At 43.5% G+C, this 18,148-nt stretch overlaps 1 long non-coding RNA gene across 1 annotated transcript; it reads left to right on the top strand.

Annotated features, from left to right (window-relative positions):
- Positions 1–891: 891 nt before the first annotated feature.
- Positions 892–15,819, top strand: LOC114201286 (uncharacterized). The gene is made up of 3 exons (XR_003607620.1): positions 892–979; positions 14,926–15,029; positions 15,483–15,819. It is a non-coding gene; the product is annotated as an uncharacterized LOC114201286 (long non-coding RNA).
- Positions 15,820–18,148: the final 2,329 nt, after the last annotated feature.

Genomic DNA, 18,148 nt, shown 5'->3' with positions numbered 1-18,148 from the left:
AACCTTTATCCTGTTTGGCTATTTCTTGAAATTCTCTCCATACCACAAAGCACCTTGAAAGGGTTTTGTTTTGTTTTGTTTTGTTTTTCTTAGTATTTCCAATGTGGGAAATTAAAAACCTCTTCCTTGGTGATAGTAAAAATTAAGTAATTCTGTACCATTGGTGGCTTTTGATGGTAAAAACGCAAAAGGCCTATTGACTAAGAATATTGATTAACATGTGCTGGAGGAAATTGATTGCAAAATATGATCTGCCTCTAAGACACACAAATTACTCAATTTGTAGATGTAGAACCATACCACTTACAGACGAGAATAACTTGGTTTACCTTCACAGCCATTTTCTGAATTCCTACTCTTTGTCCAGCAATGTGCTAGGGATGAAGAGATCACAACTTCCTTGCCATATTTTAATATTCCTGGATGTCCCCCTCTTATGGATTGAATGTTTGTGACCCCCCATAATTCAGATGTTGAAACCCTACTCCCTACCCGCATTGTGGTAGTACTAGGAGGTGAGGCCTTTGGGGGTAATTAGGATTTGATGACATCATATGAATGGAGCCCTCAAGAATGAGATTAGTGCCTTCATAAGAGCCATGAGAAAGCTTGCTTCCTCTCTCTATTCATGGCCATGTACAAGGAAAAGTTGGTGGTCTACCATCCAAAGAGGACCCTCACCAGGTTTGGGAGCCCTTCCTGCCTTTGACTCCTGAGCAGGAAAGTGACTGAGCTCAGCTGGACTTTGCCCACTGGACGAGGGGAAGATACAGTCTCCCAGAACATTTAGAAGAGGAACAGGAAGAGACCCAGCATGCTCTGATGAGAAAATCTGATGGTGGTTGGTTTCTTGGTAATGTGTAGGCTTGAAGGAGGTGTTCTATCTCAGCAGGATTGCCTGTCATGGGGTGACAGAGACATGCTGAAGGGGATGGCCACCCACCTACTCACCAAGAAAAATTCTACCCTCCTGCTAGCGGTATGTTCCCTCCAATTCACGGATGCTACCATTAGATTTGGCAGCACCGGAATTAATGGGGGAAATAGGCTTGCTTGGGATGCAGAGTAAGGCTTGGCTAAGAGAAAGAAGCAGGTGGGAGGGGGATGACCTGCATGGTGACCAGCTCCAGTTAGCCAGCTCAGAAAGACTGTCATCACCACCCAAACCATACTGAGTTTAGACTGTGACTGTTAGCTTCTTGATAAACTCTATAGTGTTTATTGTCTTATATGAATTCAGTTCTTCTCAATAAGGTTTTCTTTCTTTCTTTCTTTCTTTCTTTCTTTCTTTCTTTCTTTCTTTCTTTCTTTCTTTCTTTCTTTCTTTCGGTCCCCTCCTAGTGCAGGGAGGTCTCTGAACAGTGTAGGCACAGGACAGTTGTACCAGCTGTGCCTGGACAATGATGCCTTGTCTGGGGGGAGGGCTGAAGCAGGGGCTGGATCTGGCCTGCTCCGCTTGCTGAGCTGAGCTCTGGCCTGTGGCTGGGTCAGCTGGGGGAAGGAATACCTTTGTGTAATTGGTCTGTATTTTTCTAGTCTGTGCAAAAGCTCTTAAATGCTAGTGGTATGTGGCCACCATCCCAGGAGGGTCTAGGAGCCCTGTTCAGTGGCATCCTGGCACTCAAGATGAGTAGCTCATGGGCACATCTGAGTGGAGCCTATACCTCTTTAGGTGGCCACATACTACGCTTGTACCTAAAGAGAGACAAAACCTTGGCATTCAAGAGTTCCATGAAGGAGAGTGCTGGTCTCTCTGAATTTGTTGAGGGCCCAGGCTCACTCCTGTATGGGCTCATAGAATCAACCCTCCACCCTGAGAGGACTCCAACAGCTGTTTGATCTAAGGTGATTCATTTAAACCTTCAGATCCTTCATTTCCTTACCTGTTTAAAAGGGGATGACAGTTTTTACATTAAAGGATTGTCCTGAGGATTAAACAGGAGAAGGTTCCAGGAAATATTTTGGGACCTGTAATATCCTGAACAAATGCAAATGTTAGGAATGGTTGTTACTCCCCATGCACGCTTAGCCTCTGATTCACCTCGGGATGGGAAACCAGATGTTTTTGTTTCCATGTTGTGCAGCGGCCACTTCAAAGTCTTGGGAAGTCTACTCAGTAATGCTGGTTTGAATGGAGCCCCCATGTCCTGAAAGCAATGCTCCACCGTAAGCTCTCAGTTGCTGTTGTAGGAGACTTCCTTACAGATAAATAATGCTGCTCCTGGGAACCTCAGAGAGAAAATCTTCTATGTGCCATAAAGGTTTTGTTTTTGTTTTTGTTTTGTTTCTGGGTTGGTGTGTGTGTGTGTGTGTGTGTGTGTGTGTGTGTGTGTGTGTGTGTATGAAGTTGGATATCCATGAAAAGTAAAAAAGCAAAAGATTAGGGGACAAGCAAAGTCAAGAATCTGACTCCCTTTAAATGAACCACAAAATGTTTTTGTTAATTTGTAAATGGTAAGGATAAAGATTTCAGTCAGACTGAGACAAATATCAGTCTCCCCACTCCAGAGAATGTCGTCTGCAGCCTCCTTCCTTCCTTCCATCCTTTCACACCTCCCTCTCTTTTGGGTCTTTCTCCATCCATTATAACCCTCTCAACTTCATCAAATCCTCAATAGGTGCACCCACAGCTGGGTTCATGGGTAGGTGGAGTATGAGTAACTGAGCTTAAGAAATTCTTCTGTCCCCAAATATCTCCTGAATAGCTCATTGCTGATGACTGAAATCCTGCTATTAGCCAATTCCTTTAGATGAAAAAATCACCTCCTATTAAAATTCAAGTATCCCCTGGAAGAGTAACATATAAAACTGTTACACCTTAGTGAAGGACTTGATCCAGGAGCCAGCAAACTTTTTCTACAATGGATCAGATGGTAAATATTTTAGGCTCTGTGCACCATAAGGTATCTGTTGCAACTACCCAACTCTGTTGCTGTAGGATGGGGGCAGCCATAGATGGTACATGACGAATGAGCATGGCTGGGTTCCTGTAAAATTTCACTTACAAATACAGGAAGTGAGCTGCATTCGGCCTGTGGGCTGTAGTTTCTGACCCCTGACTTAATTGAATCCTTTCAAAGGGGACAACCAGCCATGAGCAGGGCAGGGAGCACCTGTACCTGATGTGGGGGGAGAGGAGGTGGGCAGTAGGGTGCGTAACATGGGACAAAAAGCCACTGGAGAGGTGGACCTTCTAAGCCAAACTTCATAAGAGTTAGTCCTGTTTCATTTAGACATTTCTTTCTGAGTTGAAATTATTTGACTCAATCAGTTTGTTTGCTACATATATATTTCTACAATTTTTTATTGTAGGGGGTTACACATTTTTTCACTCATTTTCATTTTACTTAGTATATCATTCTTATTCAGTATATCAATTCAACAGGCAAAGTGCAAGCCAGCTCTTATTCTACCATTTTATAGCTTAGAATACTATTAATGTCATGGAAGTCGCTAAACATTAAAAGGGAAACACTTTCGAATCCGAATGGATTTCAAACTGTACTCTGCCATCCCCTTCTTCTGTTTGCATTGAACACTTTTTGACGCTGGAAATACATTGTGGATGGTCTGAGAAGTGAATGGTGTTCTGATTTCCTTGAAGCTGTGCCTGAAAGAAGCTTTTACTCTTTTTGTCCAAACAGCATTTTATTTCAGGATCAAGAGTGGCAGATGCATGGTGCTTGGTCTTAGCTGTCACATGTTCTTGAGGTAAAAAAGAGATTTGTAAGTCTTTTTAAGCCTCATTCAGGTGTCAGTGGGCACATAGGGGAAGGTGCATGATTCCCACGGAGCTGGTACCGCTGACCCACACCACACAGGGTATGAGCTTGTGCGGTGTTCCAGGAGCCGGACGGGATTTGACCACAGACACAGGTTGCCAGTCCCTCCGGTGATAGACAGGGCAACACGGAAGATGACAAATTTAGAATGAGGAATGGAGCCTGGAGCCATGGACTGGCAAGCCTCTGAGAAGACTAAAATTGACCACGGAGGTGGGGAGAGGAAGGGCAGCGGGGTTGTTGAATGGGTGCCTTCATTTTACCCTGAGACATACTGGCTTCTCTCCGCCTTTGGGAACAGGCCCAACGCCTTTGGAGACAGTCTAATTATCTTTTTATACATTCATAAAGAAGTTTATTTTTGGTAAAGACACTCCAACTGTAATATACTTGATTGGTTTACACTGGAAAAGTAATTTGGGGCTCATCATCCAAATTACATTAAAAATGCTGAACTGTATTCCAGTTATTACCCAGTCTAGCTTCCTTCGTACTGTATCAGGGAGATGGAGTAACAGCAAATTACAGGGCTTGCATATATTTGGTGTTCCTAAATATGAACTGGTAAGAGACAAACTTTGCTTTTAACAAGGGATTATTAACATCCACTAGATATTTCATACGTGGGCCTCTTTCCTCTGTCTACAGAATCTTGCCGGGCGGGGGTCGGAAGACCTGCACCTTCTGTGTCACGCAGTCAGCCCTGAGGGAGAGAGGGGTACTGCATCTGCACCAGTGAGGTGTCTCCAGAGAAACAGGACCCCCTGCTCCACACACACAGTCTCTTCCTGTTCTTCACAGTGATGCTCCAGCAAGTCACTACAAACACTGAATTAGCAAATACTCAGCCATTGCTCCTAGGAGAAATGCAGGGTTAGGTTTCTGTGAACCCCTGGTCACAGCATTGCATCAACCCATCAAGATATGACCTTGTTTTATCTGTGTTTCTCTTTAAAGACACCTTATTCAATAGGTATTGTTCATTTATGACCACTGAACTTGCAGCTGACAAAAACTACAGCTCACACCTAAATGAAGCTCATCTAATATGCATATATTCTCGTAAGATACATCACAACCTCCTGGTGTTAAGAATACGAGACAGAGCTTCAGCACTGTGCTTAGGGGCCCTTTTGAACAGTGAAATCACCAAAAAGAAACACAAAAATATGAAAATCATAGCACTGAATAGATCACAGAAGGAACACTTCTTTGCAGTATGTGGCTCGGTCACTTCGTTTAATGTCAGCTAGAAATATGCATTAGGCAACTTAAATTTTCTGTCACTCTGCTCATGTCTACGAATGACTGCAGAAGCTCTGTCAGTACGGATTTGGGGGATACAAAGCAGGCAAATTCACAAAGATAGGATCTGTGAATAATGAGGACTGACTGTATATCTAACAAGATTAATCGCAAGGAGTTGGTGTACATGATTGTGGGGCCTGGCAAGTCTGAAATCTGTAGGGCAGGCCAGCAGGCTGGAAACTCTCTAGCAGAAGCCAAAACTGTACTTAACAGGTGGAATCCTGACTTCCTCAGGGAAACTTCAGTTCTGCTTTTAAGGCCTTTCAAGTGATTGGATGAAGCCCACCCAGATGATCAGGAATCATTTCCTTTATTTAAAGTCAGCTGACTAGAAATGTTAATCACATCTAAAAAATACAGCAACACCTAGTGTTTAATTGAACAGCTGGGTGCTACAGTCTAGCCAAGCTGACACATTAAACTAACCATCGCAGCACCCAACTTACAGCCCAGGAAAGTGGCCCGTGAGGAGATCTTCCCTTCGCATTTTCCTAGAAGGCTAGTGTGAGAGAGCAGTAACCCACAAACCCCATGCTCTGGCCTGGGTCAGTGTTCATTCAATGAACTCCAACTTCCACTCTGCAGGGGGACCTCAGTCAGAGCCCTGACCTCAGGGGGAGTGGTGAAAGTCCCTTTTCTGAGGTGTTAAAAAGGGAAAAAGATTTAAGCATCCCCCTTTGATTTGCCAGATATGACCCATCTTTGTTTCCAACTAATTTTCTTATACCCACTGATCCAGGCTTTTTTCTGCTCTGAGCCCCATGCTGCAGCCAGTTGCATAGCCCCTGCCCTGGAATGAATGGAGGGCTTTGACTGCTCCCAGTCCATGGGCTAATATCAGCACTGTTACTGGGCAGTAGTAGTGTTATTGCCTAATCTAAAGTACCAGACTTCCCTATTTCTCTTTGTTTAAATTTTTTTTAATTTTATTATGTTATGTTAATCACCATACATTACATCTTTAGTTTTTGATGTAGTGTTCCATGATTCATTGTTTGTGCATAACACCCAGTGCTCCATGCCGTACATGCCCTCCTTAATACCCCTCATCGGGCTAACCAATCTGCCCTCCTCCCTCCCCTCTAAAACCCCAAACAGACTTCCCTATTTCTCTTGGCCCCATGATGGTTAGTAGAAAAAGGGGGAAGGACCTTACCCAGCATGTTATCCTCTTGCTATTGAAAGTGTGGTGCATGAATCAACTGCAGAACGCCAGACCTACTGATTCAGAATCTGCATTTTTAGCCAGATTCCAGGCAATTCATATGCACAGTGACTTTGCAAAACATGCTCTGGGTAGCTATCTGGAACCTATGGTCTGTCCTTCAACCCTCATTGTTTAGGTCTTGCATCTTGACCCATCTTTCCACCTATCTTGAATTGGATATCCCAGAATAACCTTGCTCCACCTGGCACTGGTGGATGGGTACCTCCATCCTACTTCCAAAAAATGGAAGTTCTTGTATAATGCCACCTGCCAAACCTGGCCAGCATTTTTCCTTCCACTGTTTAGGCATGACTTTCTGTTTTTAGCATCTCCGCAGGAGCACTACTTCTGCCCCATCCTGCCCTGTGTCTCTGACAGCTCCCCTCCCCCTTGGACTCCTGTTGGGTTCTACATGCCAGACTTTGAGGTGGGGGGCGGGGGGAGGAGTGACTGGAACTTCCTTTTCAGAACTGACTTGGATAGATTCAAACACTGATTAGCGCAGTTCAGAGAGGAAGTAGAGTCAGCTGAGAGATTCAGGCAACAGGGGGTCAGTTCCTGGATGTCTCACTTCTGGAATGAACCGAGGTCAACGTATGACCTTTATTTAAGCCTCCATTTCTAAATTGATGGGAAAGCTACCTTTGAATATCTTCTGTGAAACCCGTTATACCAGTTTGGGATCTTAAAGGTTTTTTATACATTTGCTTTTCAGGACAGTTTAATAGGGGATCTGTGGCCAGCAAAGAGTTACAGAGCTTTCTTTACTAGAAGTCTAATGGTCTCTTCTTATTAAGCATGGAATCCATTAACCTGTCATTATGGAATATCATCATGCCATGCAGCAAATGGTTAATTGAGTGGCATGCCTTTAATAGTATAGTCTGTAATTATAAAAGCTATTTTCAAAACTTCACTTTTGATCATTCCTCAAGCAGGATGATTTCTCACCATGAAAACCAGCTTTAGGCTTGGACAGCAATTACTCATATTTCCTTTTCCTGGCATTATGACTAGAGGAGTAGACAGTGGATTGGTTCCAAAAATAATCTTAAGCTTCTCTCACCTAAAGTCTGTCAGTTTCTAGGCTCATCTCCCATATCTCCAGAAGTGGAGAACCTAATAGTCATAAGCTCAACAATTGACTATAGCCTGCAATTTGCTGAGGGTCATTTTCCTGACTTCGCTGAATCACCACATGGTTGACGTGATTGCCACTGTCTCCACATGGACTAAGTGCATGTTGATGGATATGCAAGTCTCCTTGAGCAAAGTAAATTAATTATACAAGTGAATTGACTTACACATGCCTGAAACATTACGAACTACTGCACCGCACAACTCTGGGGGTACCACTATTGTCCGTGTAAATGGAGTTCATGTGTAGTACACAACCTATGGGACTGCATGTAGTTGGTGCCTGTTGGTTTCAGCGCAAATATCACCTCCTCAGAAGCTACACCTTTAGTCCCCATTCTATTTCCTTCATGGTATTTAAAGTAGTCTTAAATGATCTGTTTTAGTCCCTGCTTCTCTACATCAAACTGGAAGTTTCTGGAGGGCAGGGATATTGTCTGTCTTGTTAGAAGTCTGTTTAATACACAGCGGGTCCTTAATATGTGTTTGTGGAATGGGGGAATGAGATAATCAATATGTACATTTAAAGCAATGCCTATAACATGGGAAATTTCTTTAGGAATCTTCTATCCCATCACCAAAATGATAAAGTCAACTTCTTCTGTGATCATTCTTTCTGGAAATCTTTATTTTGTATGATTTCTTCTGTCCTGTTTTACTTTGTCTTGTCTTCCCTCCCCCCAGCTCCATTAAGGTACAAATAGTGACCTTAAACCTCCCTAGAATGAAAGAACCAACTAGTATCTGAGTGCCTACTGAATATCAGCCAGGGTTACAAATACAAAGTCGTGAAAACCATGGTCCTTACATCAGTGACGAAGTAATACATAAACATGAAACATAGATACTTTTTGGTTACTTAAACTATACCCAAGTTTGTAAGGATTGATAGGGAAGGGGACTATCTTTCTTGATTTTCTATTTTTTTGCTCAGTATCCTCAGAATCAGAAAAGTATTCTTTTAAAATAGATTTTTTTTCTAGTATGATAAAATTTATTTTTTTAGTACAATAAAATTTTTAACACCAATTTAAGGAAAGAACAGGAGAGTTGTCACAAGGATATACATGATTATTTACCAAATTAATTGTACAACCATGATTGCTTACAGAGGCCTGTGAGTTTGCTCAGCCTGAGAGAGAAAAGATTTTATAAAGGTTGGTGCTGAGTCTGAGGTTCTTAAACAGAATGCAGTGAGATTCCTGGTTTGAATCTAAACACTTTCTACCAGCAAGATTAGAATATCTCTGAATACCTCTGACAAGCCAGCTGGGCAAATAGCTCTTGGGTATCCATTTGCATAAGTAAATTGTCAAGACTCCTTCTGTGGGGGATCAGGGGCAGGAGAATGGGAAGAACTCTGGTCTGAGCCTGTGGAAAGAGGGCAGATGCCCAAAGAGCTGCTTTCAGGAAGGATCTGAGTCACTTGGCTGAGGCTGAGAGTAGTGTCCCCTGGAGTCCAGGGGATGGAGGCTGGTCTAGCATCTGTGCCTTGAAGATTCCAGAGGCTACAGTTCTGATGCCTTGAAGATTGAGCCTTGGGTTCATCAGGAGGAAAGACCTTATGGTATCCACGGAGGGCTTGGACAGGAGTGGTGGCCTCAGCTGGAAGTATAAGTGTGGGGCATAAGAGTGGCTGGAGCAGAAAAGGAAGGACATGGCAGAGGTCACCTCTTTGTGGCACATTGTGAGTCAAACACTGCTTGGGGTGAAATTTCTGGGTGTGACTTTGAGGGGCCTCAGAGTCTTGCATTACTCAGGTGGAACATTGTAGGCAAGCTGCCATTGCTATGATTCATAGGCCAATAAAGCTAGACAAACTCAGGTTGTAGAGTTTGAATGCAGATATTTGAAAAGAAGACTTGGGCTCGCTGTGTGGTGGAAAGATGTGAGCAAAACATTGGCAATAGTGTCATACATCTTGTATTCTAGAAAGAGTCTTCTAAGGGGATGATGGGAAACCACGGTACAAAGGTAGGTGGTTGCCAGAAGCAGAGGTCTCTGAATGGCCAAGCCAAGGAGGTGCTACTAGAGGCTAACCAGAAGGAGAGTGAAGCTAAGAAAGCAGGACTCCAGGAGAGCCACCTGGCCCAGGTGGTTAGCAATAGTTTTTAAACTTGCTTTAGCATTAAAAATATTTTGTGAAATAAATAAAATCTAATGAAGATACTTCGCAGATGTGAAGTAGATCAGACCAGAGTGGTAGAAAGGGAGGAGGGGCCTAGGGTGCAGGATGAGTCCAACAGTTAACTTTTGGTCATAGGAGAGTTGGTGAGTTGAAATTTTTTTAACCTGTGTTTTCTTTTTTTTTTTTTTAAGATTTTATTTATTTATTTGTCAGAGAGAGAGAGAGAAAGCCCAAGCAGGGGGAGCAACAGGCAGAGGGAAAAGCAGGCTCCCTGCTGAGCAAGGAGCCCGATGCGGGGCTCGATCCCAGGACCCAGGGATCACGACCTGAGCCGAAGGCAGACGCTTAACTGACTGAGCCACCCAGGCACCCCTACCTGTATTTCCTAAAATAAACAGTTATTTGTTTTGTGGTCAAAAATTCCAAGGCTATTTTAAAGACTAAAACAATTCATGGCTTTGCTTTTAGAATCTGTTCATAGCTCATCTCGGGAAAATATTTCTTCTTATTCTGGGCCTCACAGATCTCCTTTTAGCATGTCTTGTACACTCCTTGCTAATTGTGAGCAGAGTCACAGAGGTGCTGTCTTAGTCCCTTCTGGCTGCTATATCAATACCATAGACTGGGTGGCTTATAAACAACAGAAGTTCATTTCCTACAGTTCTGGAGGCTGGAAGTCCAAGATCAAGATGCTGGCAGGGACAGTGTCTGCTGAGGGCCCACCACCTAGATGGCCATCTTCTTACTGCTTCCTCACATGGCCGAAGTGGGGAGAAAGCTCTCTGGGGTCTCTTGTATAAGGGCACTCATCCTATTAAGTTTCAATATATGAATTGTAGGGGGCCCAAAGTTCAATCTCTGTAGAGCAGGTATCTACAGCCCTAGGTGTGTTACTGTTGCCTCCCTAATCAGTCTGTTAAACTAAGATCTGTAAACTGACTCAGGTCAGCTTGTCTTTTTTTTTTTTTTTAAGATTTTATTTTATTTTTTATTTTATTTAAATTCAATTAATTAACATACAGTGTATTATTAGTTTCAGAGGTAGAGTTCAGTGATTCATCAGTTGCTTATAACACCCAGCTTGTCTTTCTATGTGTACCCTTCTTATTCATCAATGGGTGCTCAATTCATGCCTAGTAGCTAAGGAAAGATCCTTTTGCTAAACTAGAAGGGAACAGGGCAGGAGCCTCCAGGGTAGCCATTAAAGCCTTGTTTGGAATGTGGCCTACAGCTTTAGGAACGTTTTCATCTATCTTGAGTGTTGTCCTGTTTGTAAATCAATTACCGGATTCCTACTGCTATCTGAAGTGACAAGGACACTATTTTTGGACCTAGCCAAAAGAGACTGCCCCTGAAGAGATTCTGCCACTTACTCAGGAGAACTTAATCTTCTACTAATTATGTTAGGAGAGGACACAGAAAAAAAAAGTGTGGGTGACTGGATGCTAATACACCTCGGCCTTGAGGAAATGCCAGGGCCATGGGTGCACGTGTGACTCTGAGGATGCAAACCTGTCACACTGTGTCTGCTCATAGGTATTTCAAGTCACACCTCCACCTGCCCACGCAAGAACATTGTGTTCTCTCCTTCTGCCCTGGTGTCGCGTGCATGTGTGCGCGTGCGGTCCACACACACAATCTCACAGTTGTGCTCTCCTTGTTAACTCTTCCAGGAAGCCTTTGGTGTTATAAATCTGTAGCTTTCCGTTAAATCCCAGTCCCTTTTGGATCATTGAACTCACACGGAGTGTCCACTACCTCCAGTTCTTCGTCCTTCTGATAAGTGCCTAAGGGGAAACAAACATCCACCAAGAGACAAATGGCAGAAACTGGCCCCAGGGGCCTTCACATTAAAGCCATTTCATTACGTAACAACAAAGAACCCTCAACAAGTGGAGACCAGGGTGCAGATGGATGACTTACTCTGTTTGATATGAATAACATCTAAAGGAAGTTGTGGTGACAAATCAGGGATTAATAGGTTAACTCTTTATATGAATGTCTGCTCTATTACCACCACCCTGGGGTTGAATGGGATGCAATAGTCTCACTCACTGTCATCGTGTTACCCAGATTGTGTAATCAGAGATGGATTTTGCAGTAGCTAAAGAAAACAAAGGTATAAAACCAGGGAGTTCTAGCAGAGGGGAAGAAATGAGGCTTCTTGCCAGAAGAAGCCCTCCATCCAGAGGAAGATAGGATGAAAGTGAAAGGCGTTTCTCAGAGATGGGCCCAAAGCTGCTTCTGTTTTCTTCTAGCCTCAGGCTGGGTCTAGCTTTTAGGACCCTGGGCCCCAGAGTGACAAGAGGGAATTAACTGTGTCCTCCCACAAACTTCTACCAAGCCAGGGCCAGAGACACCCATCAATTCTGATGTGGAAGATCACTCAGTCATGAGATCTGTGGTTTGCCTCCTTCTCCACCTCTGGAAACCAGCCAAGGCTAACTGGCCTGGGATTTCCATCTGGGACGACTAGAACCAGTCCCGGTGAGCTCCGGGCGTCAGTAGAAACTGGCCCGATGGGTGTTCCCAGGGCAATTCTGAGTTCTGGGGTCATTCCTAGAGCCACCCTTGGCCTTCAGGCTCTGTGAACCTGTCAACTGAGGCTGAGCTGTGTGATATCCTTGCTCCTTCTTTCGGGTCTCCTCCACATTACCATCACTTCATCCCTGCTGTTAAAAACTTAGCCCAACCTGTTGGAATGAGCACTGGGTGTTGTATGTGGGTGATGAATCACTGGATTCTCCTGAAACCAGTGCTGCACTGTATGTTAACTAACTTGAATTTAAATTTAAAAAAAGACACAAAAACCTAGTCCAGGCTTATTACGTTTCATCTGGACCTGGACTGAAGGCAGTTTCCATCTCATGGACCAATTCCAGCTAATTGGCAGTGGCTATTGGAGTCCTATGTTGACAAGAATTTTGATTTAGCAGGAAAGAGTGGTTGTCCATGCATAGTGGTTGTCCAATAATTAATATCCTTAATAATAAACTGGCACAGGAGGGAAACTGCAACATGCATCCCGATCTGCCTTCTGAGGGCTATGCTTACTTCTATTTTCTTCCAGAAAAAGAAGGTTAATCTTCTAGAAGCATTAGTTGATAAGTTGATAACATCTTATAGAAAAAACTTCACCCCCCCTCCACTTTAGCAACCTGTTCTACCTCTGTTATCCCTATCTAATTATATATGTATCTGCATGTGTATGTGTGTATATAGAATCACACCACCCATCCCTTCGTCTTCTAGCTCTATCACCCCCTTTCTCCCAGACTACTGGCTGTTCATCTCCACTCTGTTCTCTTAGCTCATCACTGACGTCATGGCTGGATCCCAGGACACAACTCTTCTGTTGCTTTCTTGTCAGCAACCTCCACCTCCTTGCTCCCTTCCTTCTGCTGTGTCAGTCCTACAAACCCTTTCCTGTGGATGGACTTAACTATTTTCCATCTCTCTTCCAGTGTGAGGGCCCCTGAAGGCAGCTGGAGGAATTCACACTCTTGTGGTCTGTTCTCTGACCTCAGCTGGGTTCTCAGCACGGCTACCTTTGGTCAGCATCCTTTCCTCCCCTGTTCCCCCAGCTGCCATTTTATACCTTCACCACAGCACCCCTGCCCTCTCCCCAACCATGGCCATCCTCCTCTCAGTAAATGACCAAGTCTTCTGTTCTAGCTCATGCTGCTAAAACAAAATACCTTCGACAAGGTGGCTTAAACAACAGATATTTATTTCTCACAGTTGAGGAGGCTGGGAAGTCCAAGATCAAATGTTTGCAAATTCAGTGTCTGGTGAGAGACCTCTTCCTGGTTTGCAAATGGCTGCCTTCTTGCCATATCCACACATGGTAGATGGCCGGGGGGGAGCTCTGGTCTTTTCTACTTATGAAGATACTAATTCTATCATGGGGGCTACACCCTCGTGAGCTCATCTAAGCCTAATTACTCCCCCAAAGGCCCCACTTCTTAATACCATAACATTTGGCATTAGGGCTTCAACATATAACTGTTGAGGGGACAAACATTCAGTCCATAGCAGCTTCTATTTTATGAACTCCCTCAACTCCCACCCTCAGAACTTCGGGCTCTCCTGCCATCACATCCAGCCCTCTTCTCCACTTTCAAGGGAAAAGGGTTCCCTCCTGCACAGAGCCTCCTCTGGGACTCTGGATCCAATTTCTTCTGGCCTTTTGCTCTCTCCTTTTTCCTTCTTCTCCCCACTTTTGAACACTTCCCAGCAGCCTAGAAACATGGTCATGTCTCTCCCTTCTTAAAATAAAAAACTCTCTTCCCAGCCAGCCTGCCACTGTCCAGCTCCCTCACAGTGAAGCTGCTGGAAAATGTCCATTCCTTCATGACCCTGTCCACCTCGCTGTCTTAGTTGCCCGCTTTGCACAGAGCTGATCACTGTTGTTGGCTTTCTGGATACCAGACCTTCCTGGTTCTTCTCTTTTCTCCTTGGCTTGTCCTCCTCAAGGCTTACCCTTTAAATGATGGCATGGCCTGGAGATTTGAAAGTGGTTTCTAGTGCCAAAGGCTGATCCTGGAAGCACTGTGCCATGCTCTAGTTCTTTCAGAGCTGTTACCAGGTGAAAAGACAAGAAGCTTCCAGGGCAGGCTCTGGAAGGTGGGCTATTGTCACTGCCGGGGATGAAGAGTATGGAGAGAGTAACATTGTTTCCAACACAGGGAAAAATATGAAGAACATTCACGTTGGTTGCACAGATTCCTAATTGGCACTAAGGCTTTAGCTCTGGCTAAAGAATGTAAAAAATGTAAATTTCCTGTTTGAATGCCTGTATTTAATTGTATTGTCACAAAGAGGGTACCTAAATAGCTGTGTACAGTGAGGGCAGCAGCTAGAACTAACTTGCCTGCCCGATCCAGGGACCTGAACGTCCAAGACACCACCAGGGCTTTGTTTCGAAGAGGGTCTGCAGGAGAAGACCTATCTCCAAGTTCTGGATGTTGGGATTAGGGCCCTCATATAAAGGGGCAGAGAAAAGATAAGACTTCCCTCAAACTCCTTTATGAGACAGAGAACTTGCCCTGAGCGGGAGCGGTTGAGCTTGGGGTCCCAAAAAGGGTTTGTGAATCAGATCTCACCCCTTTCCAACAGGTCTGGTTGAGACTGGTCCCTGAGTCATGGGACAGGGCAGGTGATCTGAAGCTGGTAGGCCCATACTCTCTGAGGTCTGCAAGGCAGACTTGCCTCCATATGGAGCCAGGAAGCTCAGACCCCGGGGCAGGAACAACCCACGGAGCCTCTCTGAGCTCTGGTGAACGTTGACATCCTGCGAAACCAGGTGGTGCCTGAATCAAATACCTCTTTGTAACTCGGACCCTTGCTTTCCCTTCCTGTAGCCGGTGAGACCTGGAAAATAAGCTGCCCTTGGAAACGAAGCCCAGAGGTAAACAACTGAGCAGCTCACCAACCTGTTGAAGAAGTTCCACTTTGTCTGCCGAATGTAGGTTTTGCAATAATAATGCTCTTCTTCATAAGCTGCATTCCAGTTTCGAAAGCCCTGTGACTGTAACCATTCATGTCCGTAAACAATTAGTCTCTCAAAGTCCTTTTCAAGCTGGGGAGGCTCTTGTGTCTGCTCCGCACCAGCTCTGGGGGGGATTTTGGATGAGGCTGTGCCACAGCGAGGTGGGGCCCAAGATGTGCAAATATAATCAGATCCACCATTTGAGAAACCAGAGTGCTAATTTCTCAAAGGCCTTAGTCACTTTGAGCCCCTGACCGCCTCCTCTGTGACTGGGCCCCGTGGGGATCTGAGTGAGTCATTTATGGGGGCAGGGCAAATGTAGGAGACAACAGCAGGACTTTTTACCAATCTCAGATTTATTGGTTAAATGAATTTGGCATCTGGTTGGTGCTCCTTGTACCTCATCATTTCATTTTTTTTTTTTTCAAGGAAGAACCTTGGGAAATAAGACTTGAATTGTTTTGGTGGAAGATCAGAGGCAGTAGCTCACCTACACTTGGTGCTACAGATCCTTCCTGTATTTGTCCTGTGAGCAGAATCCCCACTTTTCCTCAGTTTCCTGTGGAGTTATGGAGTCCAAAAGGAGACGGAAAGACAGCACTTGGGAGAGCTGCCCACCCAAAATGAACCCAACCCAATTCCAGATGATTTGGCTCTGTGTTGAATGGGGCTTTCTTATTGTTTTCTTTTTTCCTTTGAGATTGGTTTGCATTATCCATTGCTGCCCTAAGTGGATAAAAACTGAAAACTATGGGTATTACATTTTAATTGGGGCCAGTACTATTTCAACAATTTGGAATTTAACTGGTGTTTTTTAGAAAACTCAATTTGTTAGCGTGAAAAAAAAATCTTTTTCCCAAATTTTTCATATGTTGATGCAGGAGGATAGAGAAAGCCATTTATGTCCAAAATAAAATATTTTCAAATATGTTCAAATAGTAGACTATTACTCAGTTCCACATTTCTTTTATTACCTACAGATAATGGGATCCTTGTAGGTGTCACCACCAAACTGGTCATTACCAATCTCATCCCATAGCATTCTTACTTTCCTCATTAACTCTTGTTGAGTGGTTTGAGACAGAAAGCCATTCTTTCCAATATTAGACCTTCCAAAAAGAATTATGTTAAAGAATTAATCATACTCATTATTAAGAGCAGAGCCAGAATAAATGTGATGTGATGCATTATCACACATTCTCTATTTGTGAATATAAAGACATCAACTAGGAATTAATGTGCTTGCTACAAACTTAGGGAAACAAATTAAAATCCCCATTCTATATTAAAGATCTAATTAATTTATCAGCTATTTGCCTCATCGCTTGAAAATGTTAAAAAGGCCATTTATGCAAATTATATAGTTTTGGTCATATTTTATTTTCCAGACTATTGTGGTAATTGTCTTACCCAATAGATCTGCAGCTATTTCATGTCTTTTGTTATTTATTATTGTTGTTTTTGTAACTTGGAATATACTACTGATGGTTAAAATGTTCTTTAAATCGTACACGCCATTTACCTTGAAAACTGGACAATTCAATAGTTTAGTATCTACCTACATCCAGGAAATAAATATCAGATCTCAATAGGTTTCACAGAACCTAGATTTAATTTTCAGAATTCTGGAGGGGAAAGTGGAAAGGGAAAGTGACTTGCTTAGTTTTTAGTGAGACAGAACACAAATGTTCTTACTGCCCCTAAATTGTCAAAAGAGAAACCACATTGACCCACCAATCTGTGAATGTTTAAAATCTGGCTAGTTCAATTCTTTTCAATCCCTGGAACATTCAGGAACACACCTACAAAAACAACACACAGACACACACACACCCCACACACTTTGAAAAATGGCTCAACCCCGGTTCCTTGGAGAAGGAGTAATGAAGCTACTAATCATCTCATTAGACCTGTTTCCTTAAGAACTCAGAGAATACTTATGACCTTTTCATTCATACCATACTTGCTTGTGTTCTAGACATCAGGGTGTTTGACTAGTCTTGTCAGTACATTTCAATATCAGGTAAGCAGTGTTGGAGAGACTCTGAGTGAAATCTAAAATCAGAATTGACTGATTCTTGTTATTTGGTTACATAACATGTAACATAAACAGAATTAGTATAGCCTCTTAGAATTTAAGTTAAAGCACTCAAAGCAGAGTGGACCTGGAAGAGACTCATGTGATTAGTAAGTGGATCCCAATAACTCTTATGAACTACTTCTTCAATTCCCATTTTTGCTTCCAGAGATTGTTAAAATACTGGCCCTCAGCTCCTACTTGATCAACCCCTTATTCTCTTGACTAGATATTGACTGCAATACAAATATACAAAATCCACTTTGCATAGAAGGTATCTGAGGATGGGAGTTACACTTATGTAGCTGTAGCATGTTACATCTGTAACAGAAAGAAATGAATCTTTCTGGCTTTGGTTTCCAAAAACCTAACAGCCCTTAGGGAATTGTAGAGGACTCTATTTAGAGCCAAAATATTTGGAAGATATGGAGATTCAGGGGAGCAGTGTTTCCCCTGGACTAGAAGAGATACTTCAGGCATGTGGAAGGGCAGGTGAAGGGGACATGAAGAGGCCAGAAATGTTGTCAGTCCTGAAGATCCAGTGGGGGCAGGGGTGGGTTAAGTGAAGGCAAGACCCTGGCTACAAAATGACTGTGCAGCGAGTCTGGACAAAAAGTTCTTACACAGAGAGAGTTCTTATACTGTCTCCAGGCAGAGAGTCCTATCTCCCAAATGAGACATGAAAGCCACAGTGAGAGCCTGCTACCACTTGTGAAGGGGCAGATAGCCCAAGATCTCCTCTCAGCAGTGACCCACATGTCTCCATGGCCTACGATTAGGAGGACAAAGATGTCTCAGTTGACATCCTTGTTCAGGTGACTCAAGACCAGTGGACCTTCACCAACCCAATAGCCTGGCACAACCTAAATGTTAGGAAGTTAGACAATACCTGAGAGGCTCCAAATTGGCTTAGGTATGTTTCCACCACTCTGTAGAATGGAAACCCAATGGTTTAGAGAAAAATATATGTCTTAATCATCTAAATTGTTACAAGCAGCATACAAGAATGGGATAGTTT

This window comes from Eumetopias jubatus, unplaced genomic scaffold, assembly GCF_037043125.1.
Source record: "Eumetopias jubatus isolate StellerSeaLion01/CBP00866 unplaced genomic scaffold, mEumJub1_p1.0 scaffold_9, whole genome shotgun sequence".
Classification (NCBI taxonomy): domain Eukaryota; kingdom Metazoa; phylum Chordata; class Mammalia; order Carnivora; family Otariidae; genus Eumetopias; species Eumetopias jubatus.
Note: the sequence above shows the minus strand (reverse complement) of the source record. Positions and strands in the feature narration are given on the sequence as shown.